General features: G+C 43.1%; 1 long non-coding RNA gene across 1 annotated transcript; it reads right to left on the bottom strand.

The window, feature by feature from the left end:
• Positions 1-1120: 1120 nt before the first annotated feature.
• On the bottom strand, positions 1121-4694 carry LOC138843510 (uncharacterized). The gene is made up of 2 exons (XR_011378304.1): positions 3712-4694; positions 1121-3329 (listed from the first exon to the last, which is right to left on the bottom strand). It is a non-coding gene; the product is annotated as an uncharacterized lncRNA (long non-coding RNA).
• Between the last annotated feature and the right edge of the window lie 11719 nt (positions 4695-16413).

Here is a 16413-nt window from a genome sequence, read left to right as displayed (position 1 = left end):
TTTATGACCTACAATTAAAGATACTTATGTAATTCCAGTCATGCAAGAAAGAATTCCAATGAAGAAGGAATTTTATGAAATGTTCGCAGTCCTTAATAGCAACATTCTCCTGTTTCTTAAGCCTCTCTCACTGGCCTCCACTTTGCATAATCCCAGTGTTCCTCCATTACTAATCCATTTTCAGTGCCTACTACGTAGAAGCTGCACCACCTTGCCAAGCCCTATGTCAGATTCTGTCTGGACATACCCTGGCACCCATAGCCCTGTCTCATTACCAGGAGTTCTCTTACTGACTTCAGCTGCCACTCCACTCTCTTTCCCACTTTGGGTCTCCCAAGGTCTCCCCTTTATCCACAGATCTAATTCCATATATCCAGCATATTTCTGGACATTTAATGTTGTTTCTCATTTACCTCTCATATTTGGTATTTATGAAGTAGAAAACATACTATTTACACCATCCCAGCTCCCATCTTACATCTCAGTAAAAAAAAAAATTATGTGTCATAATTACCACAGAAAACATTGTAGGATATTTCAAGTTATTCTAAATGTTGAAAAAAAGTCTGTATACCTGAAACTCTATAAAGTTGTATATTTTATAATAGGGCATTCTTTACCTATGTTATTGATCTTGCTAAAAGAAAAAAAATACCACCTTCTGGCAAAATAGTTAATGAATCTACACAGAATATAATAAGCACTCATTATAAACTGGCTATATAATAACATAATTCCTAAAAAGGATGAACTCCCCAGATTTGGGGAAATAGGGTGTTAATGAAAGTCACTTTCTGACAACTTCTTAAATATTACCGATGGGGATAGCACTGTGGTGTAGTGGGCTAAGCCACCGGCTTAAGCACCGGCACACCAGTTCCAGCCCCAGCTGCTCCACTTCCTATCCAGATCCCTGCTAATGCATTTGGGAAAGCACATGAAGATGGCCTAAATACTTGGGACCCTGCATCCACTTGGGAGACCTGGAAGAAGCTTCTAGCTCCTGGCTTCAGATTGGCTCAGCTCCAGCCATTGCAACCATTTGGGGAGTGAACCAACAAATGGAAGATCTCTCTCTCTCTCTGTCTATCTCTCTCTCTGTCTCTCTATCTCTTTCTAATTCTGGCTTTTAAATAAAATAAATCTTTATAAAAAGCATTTTAAAAAAATAAATATTACTGATAATGTTAGAGTGCCCCCTAATTCCATCAAAAACCATAAATATCCTTGATTTCATTACAGAGAGTGAACATGGAGCCAACTTTTGCAACTATTTTGTTATTGTCTACAGTGGTGCCATGCTACATAACTGAAGAATAATGATCTATATGGGGTATGGAATAAGAGAATCAACAAGCCATGATTTGGCAATAGTTATCCACTTTATCCACAGCATAGGATATACTGATTGACCAATTCAGGCTTTCTGGTTGAACTCATCATGTCCTCATAGTGAAGAGTTATTATAGTGTGTAATGACAGCCATCCATGACCACACTCAGCACTTTTGCTTTTCTTACCAAGGAACTTTTTGGAGCACCAAATGGCCTTTCCTATTGGAAATAAATGTGCTCAAAAGGCAGCTCCTAGATAACTGATACGTTGAATGGTATTACCTCTGAAGCTAAGACCTGGCCCTTTATCCAGAGATGACACAGCTCCTCCCTATGACTGAACAAGCACAATCTAGTTTCTCACCCTCTATCACACCCGGTAGTCAGCCTCATCTGTGTAAGACTTTGCTTGATATGATCTAGTGAATTTTTCCAGTGTTTATGATATATCTAGAATTTTGTCCTTCACTCAAACAGTAAATACATTCGCTTTTGCCCGAAACTCTTGAATAGATTTCTTAATAAAAAATTATTTGTGTAAAATAGAAAATTTTAAGAAAAAGTATATGAATGTACTTACAAACATCCTCCACTGCCTTCCCAGGTGCATTAACAGGGAGCTGGAACAGAAGTGGAGCAGCTGAGACTTTGAAGCTGCTTAGCCTACTGCACCATAATGTGGGCCCCTATCATTTTGTTATTTTAACACTGCTGTTACCCATGTTTCTTTTCCCCTCTGGCCAAATGACCTTATAAGAGTAAGAATAGTTTGCAACTCAGTAATATATGTTCACAGTAGAAACCTTTTCTGTAAAGGACCAAATAGTAAATATTTTATGCATTGCTGGCCATTGAGTATCTGGTACAACTTACCAGACTCCACTGTGGTAGCAGGAAAGCAGCTGTAGGCAATAAGGGAGTGAGTGAGCATGGCTCTGCTCCAGTGAAACTATTTATAAATCTGAGATTTAAATTTCATGTATTTCTCATGTATTATAAAGCATTATTCTTTTGGTTTTTGTTTTTTTTTTTCAACATAAAAACTTGTCTTAGCATGTGGACCATCCAAAAATGGGCATCGGGCTGAATGTCCATAAACCATATTTGGCCAGCCCTATTGAACACCATAACTCTAGTTTTGACCTGAGTTCTGGAACCACATTTTTGGCTTTTTTTAAGATTTATTTATTTATTTGAAGGTCAGAGTTACACAGAGAAAGGAGAGGCAGAGAAAGAGAGAGGTCTTCCATCTGCTGTTCCACTCCCCAGTTGGCTGCAACAGCTAGACTACACTGATCCGAAGCCAGGAGCCAGGGGCTTCTTCCAGATCTGCCACACAGGTGCAAGGGCCAAAGGACTTGGGCTATTTTCTACTGCTTTCCCAGGCCATAGCAGAGAGCTGGATCAGAAGTGGAGAACCCAGAACTCAAATCAGCACCCATATGAGATGCCGGCACTGCAGGCAGTGGCTTTACCCACTAAGCCACAGCGCTGGCCCCTTTTGGCTTTCTTCCTGTTCATTCTGACATGAAAAACCCAGCAGCACTTCAAGCCAAAGCCATTTAAAATGTAACTCAGTACATATGCATCCTCTAAATCATCTGTATGTTTGTCTGAAACCCCTGATTTCTGTTCATCAGGACCTGAAGTTTAGAAGAAATCATAGGCTGTCCTATCTCAGATGTGCCTTCCTCCTCCAACTCCTATACCCTGCACATGAGCTCAGCCCTTCATGTACCAGCCCATGCTGTTGCTAGGCTCTGCAGTTGGTGTCCTGTACTCTATTGTGTCTGAAATACTGCTGTTGGAAGAAGCTTCCCAGAGCAGAGCAGCACTGTCATTATGTCACCACACTATTTTAAAACTTTGTGTAACTCCACTATTTATCAGATCTATTACAAACTTCCAACTGGCAGTCAGGGCCAGCTAAAACATTATACCAAATACCCTTATAGTCTTGCCTCAACCTAAACCTCATCTGTAATTAATAATTACCTATTTGAGGCCGGCGCCGCGGCTCACTAGGCTAATCCTCCGCCTAGCGGCGCTGGCACACCGGGTTCTAGTCCCGGTCGGGGCGCCGGATTCTGTCCTGGTTGCCCCTCTTCCAGGCCAGCCCTCTGCTGTGGCCAGGGAGTGCAGTGGAGGATGGCCCAGGTGCTTGGGCCCTGCACCCCATGGGAGACCAGGAAAAGCACCTGGCTCCTGGCTCCTGCCATCAGATCAGCGCGGTGCGCCGGCCGCAGCGCGCTGGCCGCGGCGGCCATTGGAGGGTGAACCAACGGCAAAAGGAAGACCTTTCTCTCTGTCTCTCTCTCTCTCTCACTGTCCACTCTGCCTGTCAAAAAATAAAAAAAAATAAAAAAAAAATAATTACCTATTTGACACTGTGCTGAGGACTCTGGTACGATGATGAGCAAGAATAACATGACCTCCACCTGCCCTAACTTCACACTCTACTTGTGGAAAAAGCATTAGTCATAATCATGTAAAATATACAAGGGTAGAACTGACTTGCAAGAAGAACATGGAGTAATATTTTGAAAGTACTTGAAGAACTTCAATCTAGAATTTCACATAAAACCAAAGTATTATCCGAGTGTGTGCCTGAAAAGATACTTGCAGGCATACAAGGTATCAGAGCATTTATTGCATACAGACCCTCTTTGAAGTGCTCCAGTAACAAGAAAAATACCTCCAGACAATTTGAGATCTATAGAAAATGAGGCCACATAAAACTTTCATAGGCTTCACTGGGGTGATATGCTCATAGATGTGTGTGCGTGTGCATGTCAAAGCTTATGAGGCTGAGATTCCAAGACGGTGGAATAGGGAAAGGCATGCTGCTCTAGGGTAGGAGAAAATAATAATAAAAAAAAAATGGAGGAAGTACACTCTCAGGGGAGAGTTAGAGAGAAACTGCAGTGGAATTCTTCAAAAGCAAGAGGGACACTGTGGATCTGTGTGGAAGGTGCAGACGTGCAGCTACGAGCACAGACACAACACACTATCCAGCAGCCAAGAGCTGGAGAAAGTGGCAGCTTTGAAGAGCGAGGTGAGATCAGACTGCAGCAGCCTGTGACACTGGTGATATAGATGGAGGGAGAGCGCGGCATGAATCTGGCCTAGAGCCCTAAGGCAGACAGGGTACCTGTTAACCCGGTGGAAGGAAAAGGGACCACATATATCTCTCCCCATCCCTCCCACAACAGCACCCAGCAACTGGCTAAGAGAGGGCAGGTGCCATTTTGTACATAAGTAGCAGCTGCAACAGCTCTTGTGCGCACACCCAACAACTTGTGCAGACAAGATGCAGCATCTTGAGTCTGTGCACCTGGCAATTGGCAGGGAGAAGGTACCGTTGTATGCTATGGCTGGAGGGTCTTGTGCACACAGGCGATCCAGGGATTTTACCAGGGGCAAAAATATGTGTCCCCCACTGACTTTGAGTCTGGCTGGGAGGACTAACAGGGGGCTGAAAACTCACATAGAACAGTCAGTTGCCCCCAAGCCTCAAAATATCACAGACTCCGGGGCTTAAACCAGCCTGGTGGAGTACCCACAGGTTGATGGCTCTGGGAATGTCTCTGTAACAGTGCCTTTCATATAAATTTTTAAAATTTAAAAAAATAATAATAATAAAGTGTATCATTGTAAAAATTAAAAGAAAAATAAGGAAGTAGGAGAGAGTGGGAATGAGGAAAGGAAGGTGATGTAGGATGGAAAATATCATTATTCATCATTTTTGGTAACAAAAATCTGTTGCATTGAATTCTCTCCGTTTGTGTTCATCAGTAAATGTCCTTATTTTACCTTCATTTTTGAAAGACATGTTCCCCAGACATAAAACTCTATTGACAGTTTACTGGTTTGGTTTTTTCCCACCTTTTCATGCCCCCCTTTCCATTGTGCTGCAATCCTTCTGCGAAGTTAGACAGCATTCTCTGGGTGTTCCCCTGCAGTGGTCTCTTTTCTTTTCCCAGATGCTTTTTTTTTTTTTCGCTTTTTAGATTTTTACTTTGTCTTTGGCTTTCAACAATTTGACAATGACTTGCCTATATGTGGATTCTTTGAATTTCTCCTTTTTACAGTTTGTTGAATTGCGGTTGTTTTTGTTTTTGATCTGTGGTTTGATAGTTTTATTAAATGTAAATATTTTCTTACAATTTTCAGATGCTTTTTTCCTGCCTTATTCTCTCTTGTCTCTTTCTGGACTCAAACACAAGTCTATTATCCATTTAATGTTATCTCATAGGCTAGTGCCATTTTTTTTCTTTCTGGATTCACTTTTGTTTTTAAGATTTATTTATTTATTTGATTCAAAAGGCAGAGTTACAGAGAGAGATCTTCCATCTGCTGGTTCATTCCCCAAATGGCTATAATAGCAGGAGATAGGCTGGTCCAAAGCCAGGAACCAGAGGTTCTTACAAGTCTCCCACGTGGGTGCAGGGGTGCATGCACTTGGACCATCTTCTACTGCTTTCCCAGGATATTAGCAGGGAGTTAGACTAGAGAAGTGAAACAGCCAGGACTCGAACTGGCACCCATATGGAATGCCAGCGCCACAGGCGGAGGCTTAACCTACTATACAACAGTGATAGCCCCTTTCTCCGTTAATTTCTATTATAGTGTTTTCAGGTTCACTAATCCTTTCTTTTGCAATATGCTTTGTAATCCCCACCAATAATTTTTTATTTCTGATATTATATTTTTCAATATAAGTTTTAGTTCTAAAATTTGCTTGCTTGTTTTTGATGTTTATATTACTCTCCTGCAGTATCACAGATTACATCCTTGTTTTCTTGTTTATACTTCCACAAGTTCATAATACTTCTGTTAAAGTTCCCATCTAAGGAATCAATAAATACAGCTATGTCTCTAGATATTTTTATTGACTTTTATTCTGAGTCCCATTTTTCTGATTTTCATGTCCACTAAAAATTACAAGTGTTATATATAAAACAACAATGAATCCTAACATGTAGTTTTTCCTTTGTCTTTAAACAACTTTTGGGGCCAATGCTGTGGCGCAGCACATTAAGTCGCTGTCTACAGTGCCAGAAACATATGAGCGCCAGTTTGAGTCCCAGCTGTTCCACTTCTGATCAAGCTCCCTGCTAATAGGCCTGGGAAAGCAGCAGAAGATGGCTCAAGTGCTTGGGTCTCTGCACCCACATGGGAGACCCAGAAGAAGCTCCTGACTCCTGGCTTTGTCCTGGCCTAACCCTGGCCATTGCAGCCTTTTGGGGAGTGAATCATCAGATAAAAGATCTCTCTTTCTCTCCCCACATCCCTTTTCCCTGCCTTTCAAATGAATAAATAAATAATTAAATATTAAAAAAAAACTTTTAAAATCGATTTATTTATTTAAAAAAGAGAGACAAAGATCACCCATCCTCTGACTCCCCAAATACCTGGAACAGCTGGGGTTGGCAGGCTAGTGAAAGCCTGCAGCCAAGAAATAGATCCAGGTCTCCCATGTGAATGGCAGGGACCAAACTACTGGAGCAATCACCAACTACCTTCCAGGGTCTGCACTGGCAGAAAGCTGGGTTCTGGAGCAGAGCCAGCATGCAAACCCAGGCACTCTGATAGGGGATGCAGGCATCCTAACCAGAGTCTTAACTTCTACATCAAATGCCCACCCCTTTTGTGTTGTTCTGATTATTCCCCAAAGAGTATAAGCCCTTTGCTCAGGGTTAGAGACCTTAATCAAGTTCTTCCTAGATTCACATTGAATAAATTCAAGTCACAGATCTTTAAGAGTTCACTCACCTTAATTAGTTTAACACTCAATACAAGAGGTCATAAGTATTATGAAATAATTATTAGAAAGGAGGTGCAGCATTGTGGCATAGTGGCATAGCGGGTAAAAACCTTTGTCTGTAACACCAGCATCCCATATAGGTGCCGGTTCGAGTCCTGGCTGTTCCACTTCTGATCCAGCTCCCTACTAATGAGCCTGGGAAAGCAGCAAAAGATGGTCCAAGTAGTTGGGCCCCTGCAACCCTGTGGGAGACCTGGACGAAGCTCCTGACTCCTGGCTCCTGGCTTTGGCAGGGCTCAGCCCTGGCCATTGAGATCATCTGGAGAGTGAACCAGTGGATGGAAGATCTCTCTCTGTCTCTCTGTCTGCCTTTCCCCTGTCTCTGAAACTCTTACTTACAAATAAATAAATATATATCTTTTAAAAATAATTATGCATGACTTTCAAAAAAATTTACATCAAAATAAACTTATTTCTTAATCCATTTTCTGTGGACTTTTTGGAGTCACCTTGAACGTTATCTCTCTGTCTAAACTATTTTTCTGACATCTGAATGAGGAGGAAGTTTTGTTACAAGTTCAGATATTTTTGATGCATCTTTAGAGTCATTTTTGTAAGGGGCCCAGAGCCCAAGCAGGTGAGCATGCAGAGAAATACGTACTTTGTCTGTTTGCCAACCTGTCCTCCATGATGGTTTTCTCAGCAATAACTGGGTGTGAGTGTTGTGGGAAGAGGGAAGAATTCTCAGGGTAATTTATTTTCAAATCTTGGGCTTATTCTATTTATTATTTATTTCATTCAACCCTAGCAGTTGTGGGCATTTGGGAAGTTAGCCAGCGAATTGGAGAGCTTTCTATGTCTTGTCAGTCTCTTTGTTTCTCTTTCTACCTCTGCCTTTCAAATATATACATTAAAAATCACATTAAGAAGTAATATTTGGGCCGGCGCCGCGGCTCACTAGGCTAATCCTCCACCTTGCGGCGCCGGCACACCGGGTTCTAGTCCCGGTCGGGGCGCTGGATTCTGTCTCGGTTGCCCCTCTTCCAGGCCAGCTCTCTGCTGTGGCCAGGGAGTGCAGTGGAGGATGGCCCAAGTGCTTGGGCCCTGCACCCCATGGGAGACCAGGAGAAGCACCTGGCTCCTGCCATTGGATCAGCGCGGTGCGCCAGCCGTGGCGGCCATTGGAGGGTGAACCAATGGCAAAGGAAGACCTTTCTCTCTGTCTCTCTCTCTCACTGTCCACTCTGCCTGTCAAAAAAAAAAAAAAAAAAAAAAAAAAGAAGTAATATTTGAAATAAAAATAACTGTTTTGTTATTCTCAGAGATTATGTGGATTAGGTTGAAAGTGACCCAATGGCCAGGAGCAGGAATCATCTGGAGGCAGCTCTGCTGACAGACCCACCGCTTGATGCTGTCAGCTGGGTCCTCAGCTAGAGAAAACCCAGAACATCTCCATGTGACCTCTCCTTACAATGACCATGACCTTACAGTGACCATGACACCTATGGACTCCTACAGTGTAATCAGGATTGCAAAGCCATGCGTCCCCAGAGGACCAGGCTGAAGCTGACTCTGATTTTTTTGTGTTTATTTCCTTGCTTTTAATATTCTCTTTTACATATTCTATTAGCTGTACAGGAATTACTTTTGGCGGGGGGTATGTGTGTGTGTGTATTTCCTTTATTATGTGCCTTGTAGTGACTGCTCTGGGGCAGTAGTTCTCAACACTGGGTACTATTGGCCCCCAAGAGACTTAACTTGGCCTCAGAATTAACGCATAATTATTTATGCCATTGTCTCAGATTCAAGAGAAGGATCATGGACCCTAGGGCATGTCAATGTCACATTGTAGGAAAGGCAATTAGGATGGGTGTCTTAGTCCACTTGCTGCTGCTGGTAACACCACAGACTGGGTAAGTTATAAAGAAAAGAAGTTCATTTTGACTCACAGTTCTGAGACGAGGCCAAGGGGCTGCATCTGATGCTATTCTTCTTGTTTGAAGAATCTTGCATGGCAAACAAGGGGCATTGCATGCCAGGAGACAAGGAGCACATGAGAGGCCTAACCAGACTGGCTTTTATAGCTGCCCCATTCTTGAGCTCATTCATCCATGAATCACATGAACGGATTAATCCATTTATAAAGTCAGTCTTGATCTCCTCTTAATAGTCCTACCTGTTCTCATTTCTTAATATATCATAATGGGGATTAAATTTCCACATGAATATTGGAGGGGACAAATCATATTCACATACAGACATGGAAGATATGATTAAGGCCATTTTTGGAAAAAAAAAAAAAGTCTGCTTACAGGCTTCTTCCAGATTCCAGTGCATCCCAGCACTCATATGTTGTCTAAATTTTGGTTATCTTCTCCTCACCTCCATCTTTAGCAGGCCAACTCTCTCCCTTGTCCATATTAGAATAGGCAAATACTCCTCAGTGGGAAGTTGCTAGGGTTTCCTTCTCACTTATGTATTCCTTGTTTCTCAGTACATTCAGCCTTCCTTTTGTTCATTACTCTTTGCTGACTTCATAGAAAAATATGATTTTAATTTTGGGGTTTTTGTTGTTGTTACTATGTGCCTCTTTCATGCCTCTCTCCTGGAAGCAGAAATCTTGACATTAATTAATTTCAGTGTCTTTCATTTCTTGTTCTACTTTATTTCAATGGTTCTTTTGTATTTCCTTGCCTACTTTTGTATGACATTAACAAGAGTAAACAGGCCTATTTAAAATTTTTATTTATTTGAGAGGCAAAGAGAGAAAGACAGAGAGACAAAGAGACCTCACTCCTGTTGATTTTCATTCTCCAACTGCCCACAGCAGCCAGGGCAGTGCCAGGTGGAAGCCAGCATCCAAAAACTGCATTGGCAGCAATCTGGAGTCAGGAGCCAGAGCCAGGAATCAAACCCAGATATTCTGATGTGAGACTCAGGCATTTTAATCAGTTGTCTTAACCACTAGCCAAATGCCTGCCCCAACATGCATATTGCACAGTGCCCATCTGATTGCTTTTCTACATTCTGTGAACTTCATGGAGTTCTTTCCTTTGCTATTCCTTAATGTCTGCTGATAATCAGCCATGGCAATGTGATGTAATAGGTAATTGCAGCCTCATTTTCAGTGTGCTTTTATACCTCAGTGAATCTTGTGTAACCTAGTTGGAAGGTATGCCCTTCCTGCTGCCAATCCAGGGCAACTTTGGTTTTGCTTTCCAAGAAATTTCAAGGACAGAACTATTCCAAATCACTGTTTATGTTAATTTCTTAGCCGGGGTTAAAAAGTTCTAAGGTTAACATAAATTTCAACTCCGTAACTAGAAAGAAGATAGGGCTTCTTTTCTAACCCAGATCACCTCACTATTGACAAACTTCCTTTTTATTTCCCAGTGCCGTGGGCAACTTCCTTCCCCCCCCCACATCCACCCTCCATCATTTCCTTAATGGGGAGCGAAATCCTCCAAGTGTTCTGGCTTTATTCAGGGTTCTCAGTCTCAACTCGTTTCCTTTTGTGTGTCCAACGCTTTGCCTCTTGTTCCTAGGAAAATAATAGAACCTGTGCCAGGTATTGCCCATCTTTCTTTGCCCTGATTTTTGATACTAGAACTGGGCTCTTTCTTGCTGGGTCTACTATATTAAGATATTCCACTAGAGGGTGCTGCAGAAACATTGCAAGAATGGAAGACTTTTCCAAGGCTTTCATCATATAGTTGCAAGTAGGTCAGCAAGAAGGAGTCCTGGCAGTGTTGCCCACAGTGGAGAGTGCCACCTAGCTCACACGGGTGGCTTCACTGGGTGAGCATCTTCTAGCTGCTTCTCCACTACCACACCAGTAGGCAGCATGTTTCTATGGCATCCACACATCTCAGAAGTTTGAGTATCTGCCTTGTAGGTACAGCCTTCCTCTAAATTTCTAAATTCCTTCTTTGTTACTTTGCCTCAGGTCCAGGAGTGATAGAGACATTTCTTTTGACCTTAGCCTTTTCTCCTAGCATTAACCAGCACTAAGCTTCTTACTTGTTCCTTATGTTAAAGTTCTCTGTTCAAATTTGTAATGAGATTTCCTGCTAGTCAAGAGAGATCTAGAACAATTCTTCCCAGGGGAGGCATTCCATATTAATCATACAACTGTTCCTATTAATCTGCTTCTTTGTGAAAGATAAATATTAGATGAGCAAAGAAGGAAGCAAATCACTTGGTGTGCATTGTAGTCAGTTATGCGGACCAACCAATGAAGCTCACCACACACCCAAGAGCCAGAAGATGTGGATAGCTGGTGATAGAGCCAAGAGTTAAATAATTTCCCCTTGTGTTTTTATTTTAATTTAATTTAATTTTGTTTGAAAGATGTATTTATTTGAAAGTCAGAGTGACAGAGAGAGGAGGAGAGAAGGGGAGAGGGAGGAGAGAGAGAGAGAGAGCGAATCTTCCATCTGCTGGTTCACTCCCCAGATGGAAGCAATGGCCAGGGCTGGGCCAGGCTAAAGCCAGGATCTAGGAGCTTCTTCCAGATTGAAGGGACCCAAGCACTTGGACCATTTTCTACTACTTTACCTGCTATTTTTAAATATACCTGTATCTTTAAATACCTCCTGTATTTTTAAATATAGCTTTTTGTGCCTTTATTCTTGGAAAAGTATTTATATGGTCCACTTAACTATTTAGTTATGCAAATATAAAGTAAAAGATTATCATGAGAAATAAAGGCATCATATTTAAAGGCATCAGTGATTTGATAAGGAGCCAAAGCACTCCATGATAATGTCAGAAGTTGTTTGCATTATAGGTAGAGTTTGTTTCTTTAGGCCTTTTCTTCTTCAGCAAGTAAAATAAATATTGTTTCTTTTTAAAAAATCAATAATTATATTATTTGAAAGATAGAGACAGAAAAAGAGCAATTTCTTACTTGGTGGTTCACTCGCCAGATGCCTGCAACAAATGGGGCTGAACAAGGCCAGGAACTCAATCTAGGTTTCCCACAGGGGTGGCAGGGAAGAGCAACTTCAGCCATCACCTGAGGCCTCCCAGAGTGCACATTAGCATGAAGCTGGAATCAAAGTCAGGACTCCAACCGAGGAATTCCATTATGGGATGTGGGCATCCCAAGCAACATATTTTAATTAATTTATTTATTTGAGAAGGCAGAATTACAGACATAGAACGGTACAGAGAGAGGTCTTCAATCTGCTGGCTGGTTCACTCCCCAAATGTCCACAACAGCTGGTTCTGGGCCATTCCGAAGCCAGGAGCCATGAGCTTCTTCTGGGTCTCCCACATGGGCGCAGGAGCCGAAGCACTTGGGCCACCTTCCACTGCTTTCCCAGGCCATTAGCAGACAGCTGGACTGGAGGTGGAGCAGCCAGGACTCGAACCGTCACCCATATGGGATGCCAGTGCTGCAGGCTGAGGCTTAACTTACTACGCCACAGAGCCTATCTCCCCAAGCAACATCTTAACCACTATGCAAAATACCTACCTCAGCAATGCTTATTTTCTAGGAATTAATTTAAGCTACAATATTCCTCCAAAGTGTTATATATATCTTGATCACACCATTGTTGAATGGTGAGGGGCTGAACTAGACTAAGTGCACTTAAATTCTTACTTTGTAATGGAAAGAATTATGCAAAGAAAAATTAGGCAGTATTGGATCATTTTAAACATGGAACAGACTGTTGATCTTCCACATAGTATTAAAACTCAGAAATTTGAATGTCACGGCAGGCATTGTGGGGCAATTTGTTATGCCGCCACTTGGGATGCCTGTGTTCCCTATCAAGAGTGTCTGGAATCGAGTCCTTCCTCTACTTCCTATTCTGCCTCTTTATAATGCACCTGGGAGGCAGCAGATGGTGGTCCAAGTACTTGAGTCCCTGCTATTCACATGGGAGACCCAGATGGAGTTTCAGCCTGACCCCACCTTGGCTGCTGTGGACGAGAGTGAACCAGCAGATCAAAGATCTTTTCAATTGGTTATCTACCACATTCAAGTCCCCATCACTTTATAAATGTCTGCATTTGTTGTCAAGCTTTAATTGAACTATCAACTAATACTTTCTGTTGATGGGCCAGATTTTAAAAATGTCATTTTTTGACTGATTATGGAATTATTATTGTTGAAAATTGAGAAAAGATAAACTTAAGAAAAATTCTCCCAAAACTTACAATCTTGAAATAACTACCGTTCACATTTTGATACTTATCATCAGCCTTTATTTTCCTCTATGAACATATATAAAAAAGAATGTATGAAAGAATGCATATGCTTGTTTTTAAACACAACTTAGAACATTAGATGTATAAATCATGAAGTCCATGGAAAATGGAATTAAAAGGTTTTTTTAGTGTGAAATTTTTTTTTTGACAGGCAGAGTTAGACAGTGAGAGAGAGACAGAGACAGAGAGAAAGGTCTTCCTTCCATTGGTTCACCCCCCAAATGGCCACTATGGCCGGTGCACTGTGCCAATCCGAAGCCAGGAGCCAGGTGCTTCCTCCTGGTCTCCCATACAGATGCAGGGCCCAAGCACTTGGGCCATCCTCCACTGCACTCCCGTGCCACAGCAGAGAGCTGGACTAGAAGAGGAGTAACCAGAACAGAACCCAGTGCCCCAACCAGGACTAGAACCCAGGGTGCCAGCGCTGCAGGCGGAGGATTAGCCTAGTGAGCCGCAGTACCAGCCAGTGTAAAATATTTTGAAATCCATGTACATGGGGATTCTTCTTAAAGTTTATAGAAAATATTACGAAAACAGATTTCAAAAAATGTTTTCCACCAAAATAAACTCATCTTTCATTTCATTTGTCATGAAATTTTATTTTATTTACCTGAGAGGCAGTGTGAGAGAGAGCAAGGGAGGGAGGGAGCATGGGAGAGAGATACTTTCCATCCACTGATTCACTCCTCAGATGGCTGCAAAAGCCACATCTGGGCCAGGCAAAGCCAGGAACATGAGTGGAAGGGGCCCAAGTAGCTGGACCATCCTCCGTTGCCTTCCCACATGCATTAGCAGGAGTTGGATTGGAGGCAAAGAAGAGACTCCAGCCAGCACTGAGACAGGATGCTGGTGTTAACAATGGGGGCTTATCGTGCTGAGCCACAGCTCTGCCTCTTCTCATGAACTTTCAGTATTCTCATATAATGCACACAATTTTCTATCATTGTTTTCACATATCACTAATCAAGTTATTTTACCTATGTTTTGTTTCTCATAAAAACATTTCTGATGGCTACATAGTGTTATAGGAATGTACCGGTAAATTTTAAGCATTCTTCAGTTATTGAGTATTCAGTTTGTTTGACTCTTAGCACATCTATTTTTGCACAGTTTAGGGGCTTAACACTTCACTGTATTCTTGCAAATACTGAACATTTTATTTGTAAATCTTCATTAAACTGACAGGTGAACAATGACTTCTCATTGAACTTTAATTTGCATTGTTTTGCTTAATGGAGATTCTAAAGAATGCTGTGATCATTTGCATTGATTTTGAAGATCATTCACATACTTGAGAGCCCATGTTTACTTCTTAAAATAAACTTATTGCTTAATTTAATTTACTTTTAATAATGGTTAAGGATGTCTATAGGAAGAAGTGTTACAAGTCTATAGTTGTACTTTTTAATTGAATTTTGACATAACTGTGGTGTGACACATAGTTTTAAGAAGTAACATAGGAGCCAGCACTGTGGCATTAGCATCCCATACAGGCACTGGTTCCGGTTCCAGCCACGATGCTTTCACTCCAGCTCCCTGCTAATGTTCCTGGGAAAGCAGTGGAAGATGGCCAAAATGCTTGGGCCCCTGCACCTGTGTGGGAGACCTCGAGGAAGCTCCTGGCTCTTGGCTTTGGACCAACCCAGCTCCTTAGTTGCAATATGAAGACTAAAACCCCAGTCTCTTTAAATTTCAAGCAAGAAAGTGAATTGAAAGAGCATTTAATAAAAAAAATACAAGTTTTGCTAGCTTTAATTAAAACACGCTATATATATTGGGGACAGCACTGTGGCCTAGGTTAAGCCTCAGATGGCACTGCCAGCATCCCAATATGGGTGCTCCACTTCCAATCTAGCTCTCTGCTAATGTGCCTGGGAAAGTGCGAGGAGATGGCTCAAATGCTTGGGCCCCTGCACAGCATGTGGGAGACCCCAAAGAAGCTCCTGGTACTTAGATTCGGTTTGGCCCAGCTCCAGCAGTTGAGGCCATTTTGGGAACGCACCAGGAAGACCTCTCTCTATAACTCTTGCTCTCATATAAGTGAAAATTAAAAAAGAAAAAAAAGGCTATAAATTGACGTGTCTGGTTAGTCAATAAGAGCATCCCATCTGTCCACTGGGCTTGGTGTTTACTAAGCCTCTCATTTTAAGGAAAACGGCTGACAAAAGTCCTAAAGTAAGACAAAACAGTATGCTTCAGAGTAGCTTTCTCTTTCCACCTACAACAGATATGAACAACATACTTGGCATTGTCAAGATCTCTGAAGAACCAAATCCTCTTGCTGACCTCCTATGGATGCCAACTTCCCCACCCGAAATTATCTGACTTTAAAGGTAATAAAATTTGGCCAGCGGGGCCCCGTTAACAATCTTCCCCAGAATGTTCACACGAAAAGAAAAAAATTCTTGTAACTTCAGTCCCCCGACTCTATTTCCCACTCGTACACACAGCACGGACAAATGCCCTTTCACACTCGGCGGCTCTCCGTGTGATGGGTCAAAGTTCGACGGCTAAGCCTCGACCAAACGACACGCTGCGCACTCGGGACCAGGAGGACAGGGACTTCACAGAGATAAGGAAATCTCCCAGTCAGGTCAAGGTCCACGCACACTCAAGAACCGAACACGTTCGAGAACTAACCCCTGCACCGGGAGCTGGCGGAAGTGACGTAAGAACTGGACGCCGGAGGAGGCGGTGCCGCCGAGGAGGCGCGCCCAATTGGGGCACCCGAGAAGCCGGGGGTGTGGCGCCGTCGGCGGCGAGCCGCGAGCCTGGGCGCCCGGGAAGGCGGGGCCTGGGCGCACCACTTGCCGAGACTGGCCTTCTCTGGCGGCTGGAGGCGGTCACTGCTGCTGTGCTGGGCGCTGAGGCTACAGGGGCCATGCGGACCGCGAAGGAGCCCGGAGCCCTCAGCCCGGCGCTCCTCCCTCGCGCGGCGTCGACTTGGCGGCCCCTGGAGTAACCGCTGCCTTTGTTCCGAGCGCCTCGTCCCTCCTGTCGCCCCAGCCCTCCGGCCGCCGCGCTCCGGCCGGCCCGCGCTCGGTCCCCCGAACCCCCTTTCGGCTCGCGCCGCGCGGATGCGGCTGCCGGACC

The sequence above is a fragment of the Oryctolagus cuniculus genome, chromosome 8 (genome assembly GCF_964237555.1).
Source record: "Oryctolagus cuniculus chromosome 8, mOryCun1.1, whole genome shotgun sequence".
NCBI lineage: Eukaryota > Metazoa > Chordata > Mammalia > Lagomorpha > Leporidae > Oryctolagus > Oryctolagus cuniculus.
This window is presented reverse-complemented; position numbering and strand designations above follow the sequence as displayed.